Here is a 6,376-nt window from a genome sequence, read left to right on the forward strand (position 1 = left end):
TGAAACGAACCCTTAAACCTAAAAATGCATCTATTTTTACAGCAGCTCTGATTGAGCAATCTGACGTCGTCCACAGTCGATGAGAGACGGACTCCTCTGAACAGCTAACTAAATGTGTGTGGACAGAAAGTGGACGTTTAAGTGGATGGGATGTGGAAATGTTTAATTACGACTTTGGTAAGCGCAAAGTGGACATTTAAGTGGGCAGGAATCTGGAGTCTGCACTGTGTTGACCGCACAGCTCAGCCCTGCACTCGAACCCGTAACTTACAGCACCTTGCATTGGAAATCGAGCGTGCAACAGTAGCAATTGAGCTAAAACCCCAGGGTGCTAGCATCACTTGCTAGCACGTCTTTTAAACGTTGATTGCAGGCCCACAAAAGGCCCAAACATAAATGATCACATTCATCTAATCTTTCCTAACGATTTGCTAGCTGCCCGTCCCATAAGCAGGCTGTCAAAAAAACGTGTCTCTGTAGGCAGCCTAGGCTCTGAGATCTGCACACAAAAACAATTGCTACCAACAAGTGTTGCCAACCACTCAAAGGCAAAATAAAGTGTTCCAACCAATAACCGACGAGATGCGCGTTCAGGAGAGTTTCAATTGCACGGGAGGGAGGGGGAGCGAGTAGGGAGCTAGCTCTCTGTTTTGTTTGAACGTCAACAGAAGTGACGTTACCATGCAAACGCTGATACAACCTTTAACGCCGGTGATCCACTAGCATGCGATGCGAACTCCGCAACGCAGTATCCCTATTCATTTCTATGAGAAGCGAATTCCGCACCCGCATAGGATTCTGGGTATGCGGTGCAACGAGCGCTATGGCTGTGGCATGTCAAAAAGTTCAGCAATCCCCAACTTTATGCAAATGAATCCGTCCATCGCGAGGCGAATATCCAATAGCAGAGCAATACGCAGGGGAGGTCCATCATCACGTAGCCTAAATAAAACCTAATTTTCCGGTAGTGTGGTTACCGCCAAAACAACGTAGGCCTACAGAAACATGGCAGACGAAAAATTAATCATAGCAGTGTCTACATTTCCGCGTTTGTATGATGTGTCGCAGTCCCTAGAATCATACAGGGACAACTTCATGCGAAATCAAGCGTGGAGGAAAGTTGGAGAGGTTGTTAATGTAGCATTTAATATGAGAATGGCCAATTGTTTATCAGTTACCATGGGAATGACAAGTTTAGGGGTGTTGAGGTTCCGGTGTGGAGGAGATCTCGTTGTTGTAAGTTGTGGTGAACTGCCATTAAACGGAGAGCCATTGTCTCATTCAAAAATATATATGTATTAGTAGTCCAGTCATTTTAAGACAAAATAGGGGTCAATGTTGAACAAATTGCAACAGAAGAAAATTTAACTGATTTTGTATCCTCAATATGTCCTGAGTAAGGGAAAAAAAGCCCCGAAGAATCCCAATAGGGGAAAGTTTAGAAAATTACCCTATTCATGCGCCTATACAGTATTGTTCTCACGCAAATAGGGGGAAAAAAATTAACCTTTACATATCACCATGAAAATTACTGAGTTGATTACTTACATCAAGACAAACAAAAAATGTATTAAGTTTTTTGAAATTGTTTGTTAACATGGGCAAACAGGGCATAATGTAATTATGTATAGCTAATGTATAGTGACCCAAAACTAATTGCAACATTTGACAAACAAATTGTCCAAGGCATGGAGGAAGATAATACATGTCTTTACTGGTATTATATCTCATCTAGAGGGTATATGCATATAGAAAATATATAGTTTATGGTGTTTAATTTACACTAGATTTGCCTTTACAGAATAGAGGGCAATGTATTGTGCATGGCATGGAGGAAGATGGGGAAATGTCTTAAATGGTGTTATATCTCCTCTAGAGGGTATATGCTTATAGAAAATATATAGTTTATGGTGTTTAATTTGTTTTCCCCGGACAGTATAGGCCAAAATGTATCCACTTTACACTAGATTCACCTTTACAGAATAGTGGGCAATGTATTGTGCATGGCATGGAGGAAGATGGGGAAAAATACATCAATAATCAAATTGGCCTCCATCACTTAACCAATGCAACATTATTTGACCTACTCTAGGCTATTGATATAACTTAAGATTAACGTAGCCTACCTGCAGTAAAAACCAAGCATGTCCGATAAACATTTTCAGATTTATTTCGGCTTCAAGAAGAAATGGGAATTACATGTCATGCAGAAATCATCCTACCCTTATTAGACGTTCTCTGCGGTAAACTAGTCTTGTCTTGTAGGAAGCGTAGTGTCTTTCCAACCCACTTTAGATTAAAGGAACCGTATGTAAGAAATGTATTTCAATTAATCATAAAATGGCCCTGATATGTCACTAGACATTAAGAAATCATGTTCATTTCAAATACTTATATCACTGATAGCAGTAGTCCTGCCAGGATATTGTCATTTAAAAAGTGAAGTTGCAGCCCTCAACTGTCGTTGATGTTGTGTTTTGTCATGTCATGTTGTGTTTTGGCCTGATGCGCCACCCTCCACCTATCTACTAATCACAAAGTCAGTAGTGTTTCAGTATTCCGGGTTGGCAACCTCGAGTCAGGGGGGAGGGGGAGGGTATACAACGCTCTACAGTAATTTGAAAGTGATTGCAGTACCAGTTTTGGCCACAATCTTACATATGGTTCCTTTAACTTCCAACAAAATTACGTCTCACTGCAACGATGCGCCATCTGGTGGACAAACAACGACGTGACGCCAATATGGGAAATGCAGCCAAATTATTATGATGAGTATTTGGTTTTCCTTTAATCCTACTGAATTTGTAATTATGTATCGCCCGTTGTAATTGCCGATACTGATGGTATGTGCGTGCCTGTGTGTGTGTGTGCGTGTGTATATGTGTGCACCACCATCTACAGGCCAATGAGTGTACAGTCACTAAATGTACACATAACTTAATTTTTTTAGACCCCCCCATGGATGAAATTCTACGAAACTTATACCCCCAGAGAATGTCAGGTTAATCATACACATAAAATTTGGTGCAGTTCTGAACATCTTAACTGAAGAGAGGGGCGATTAAAGCAGAATGATATTGCATTTTCATTTTTTACCGGGGGGGTGCAAACACAAATGAGTGATTATGGGCTAGGTTGATGTGGGCCCTTGAGACCAACATACCATAAAAATTTATTCATCCTTGGTGCCACGGTTCAGGTAGTTATTTAGGAAAAACTGCATTTTTTGGGTTTCGGGGGCCCAGTGCGGGGGGGGGGGTGGGGGAGTGGCCCCGGGGACTAAATGAAATTTTTCCGTAAAAGTCTAGTGGGGCTACATACCCACCAAATTTCATGTGCCCCGGTGGTTCGGTGTCCCGGGTATCATTGACCAAAAATTCAGGAAGTAGATGACGGGAAAAAAAAAAAAAATCTTAATTTTTATATTTATATATTTATATATATATTTAGGTCTTTTTCTAAACTTTCCCCTATTTGGGATTCTTCGGGGCTTTTTTTCCCTTACTCAGGACATATTGAGGATACAAAATCAGTTAAGTTTTCTTCTGTTGCAATTTGTTCAACCTTTTTTCATAAAATGACTACAGTGTTCAGTGAGCCTTCCCTCGGACGCTACATTAATATAGATGGTGGGTGTTATGAAGTTATGAAGTTTATTGGTTGGTTGTTTACTAGGCTACCTGCTCTTGCCCTGCCGTTTCCACCCATCTACAAAAGGGAATGGAATAGCATCAAATCGTCTTCATGGAGGGTAGTGTCGCGATTTGGTCGAGCCGCGCTGAAAACGCCTATTTTTCACGCCACACAAGCGTGTTGGAAGCGTTTCCATTCAAAACAGTTAAGAAAAAAATTACGTGAGAAAGAGAGACGTTTTAATTGGCAGAAAGATAGATAGATAGATAGATAGATAGATAGATAGATAGATAGATAGATACTTTATTGATCCCCAAGGGGAAATTCAAGGTCTCAGTAGCATACAGACACACACAACATGCACTTACAGCAGAAATGGTAAATATAAGTATAAACATATAACAAAACTCCACTGTACAATAGAGACAGTAGAAGACAAGAAAACTAACAAAACTAAATACTAAATATACTATATAAATGAAATTAAAAAAAGGCCGCCACAGCACTGCATCAGACACACTTCTGGTAAGCAAAGACATAGAAAACACCACGCAGCAGGCACGCAACTGACACGCAACGTTCACATCTCGTTCCCGGTGTGAAACGGGCGTAAGGCGTCTGGAGTGAGGTTTACCATCCTAATGTATATACTGCAATACCAGCAGGTTACCGCTTCAAACACACACTATTTATGTATCAACTTTGTAATACAACCGTAGGCTCAATCATGAAATATGCCCATGAATGTAGGCCTATACAATTGCTATGACAGGACATGCATGGCATGTTTGCTAGGCTACACTGCTGTCTTTTCAGGGATATAGACCTTGTCCTTTTCATTATATCACTACACAGCTATTGTCTCAGCAAGGACTGTTCAATGAGATGTCCTGAAGGACAAAGTCTCCATTCACAAGCATTCACATCGTGACCTTAAAAGGTGGGTCATACACTTCCTACAGTATAAGGTTTAAGGACATGAGGGTAAAAATTCTAAAGGAAGTGCCAGGGAGCTCCATGTGGCATTGGTTTTGCTGCCGCCAACGCTCTGTGACTGGGCCTCCTCTTGGATAATTACAGGCTCCTCTTCTGGGTAAGACAGGACAGAACAGGCAGGAAGAACCTTATATGGGCAGACGGTACACAGTCACACATGTCCTGTGTTGGTGCTGACCTGTCCAGACCGGAGAATTTGATCCAAATTCTATTCTAGAACCTGAAAAAGCATGTGTGCTCTACAAAAACAATAATCAACTCACAGAACGTCACCATGGTCCTTTCCTTCCCTCCCTCGAGTGCATGTTTTGAGTTTCTGCCACTTTGGAGTAAATACCTCCATGACAAATGTCCCCTAGGGCAGGGGTTCCCAAACTTTTCCACGACAAGGCCCCCCAAATACCACTAAGTTCTGGCCAGGGACCCCCTTGATGTTTTATTAATTAAACCCATCGACAATACTACGCCAAATGTAAAAATACATTAAGCTAATCCTAATAATTATTTTAGCCACAACCACATCGCAATGGAGCATACAGTGTGTAAAAATGTTATTTGGGGCTTTCTGCTATATGAGAGCCATCACTCTACTATTATTCCCAGTCATTATCATGGGAAATATGTTCAGATATGCGTCACATTATCATAATGGCATTGTATAACAACCCTCATAGTCTATTTTAAATGTTTCAAATGTATTTATTTCTTGCTTTTATTTTTCCCTCCAACTGGCATCCCCTCGCGGCCCCCACTTTGAAAACCACTGCCCTAGCGCACATCGCCTAGGCCATGCCCAGAGTTAGGTCACACAAATTCAACACAGAAAAATAAGCACCCTCAGGGAGTTCATATATTACACAATCAATTTCTGCAGTAAATAATTGATGTTCATTGTCACTTCCATGGATAATATCAATAACTGCATGGCATTGAAGGATGCAATGATGATTTTTGTGGTATTAATAGGTTTATGATGCATCACATGTGATAGTCATAAGATATCTAACCTCATATATAGATTATAATGAGGACATTATGTATCATAACATCCACATTATTACATTATTTGACATTTCAGGCCTCTGTACTTCTCAATACTTTCTACTGACCTATGCAGATAACTAACATTGAAGAACCCAAAACTGGTAGAATCTAGGGATGAGTCTGCAGAGATGCCTGTGCAGAATGAGATGATGTTGAGGAGCATCAAGTGCATAAGGCCTGGACTGGGGGAAACGTCGCCATCTGCTGGTCAGAAGTTGTAAGTACTCTCATCTGACCTGTATAATAAGTCATACCTGCCAACATTTAGCTTTTTGGGAGATTTGGTTTTTTTTTCGGGGGGGTGCAGTGTTTGCACAGAATCAGTTTTTGCATATTTAATTCTGCATTTGCATCTGCATTTCGGTTAACCTTACCGAAATTAGGCTACGCATGCCAGTTTGCTATCCGCCTGCTGCCTCCCGCCAAAACTCCAAAGCTGCTCCAAAGATTATGTTCCGAGGACACAATTTGTGTATCAACAACACTCAATAACAGTTATAATGTGATGTGTTAATCACAACATTTCTTCTAACAATTTGACAAATCCGTGGTTCTCAAACTTTTCACAATGAGTAGGCAATTGGCTCTCCGAGTACCACCATTATGACTGGCATTAAAATACAATAGCGTAAGCCAATTTTACATATTGTATATTGTAGCCTACATACTGTTTTGCGTCGTTTGTTGCTGGTAGGTGCCATGG

Source organism: Alosa pseudoharengus, unplaced genomic scaffold (genome assembly GCF_046254945.1).
Source record: "Alosa pseudoharengus isolate Yale_2024_CS ecotype anadromous, Long Island Sound unplaced genomic scaffold, YU_APseudo_1.1 YU_APseudo_1.1_scf_24, whole genome shotgun sequence".
Taxonomy (NCBI): Eukaryota; Metazoa; Chordata; class Actinopteri; order Clupeiformes; family Clupeidae; genus Alosa; species Alosa pseudoharengus.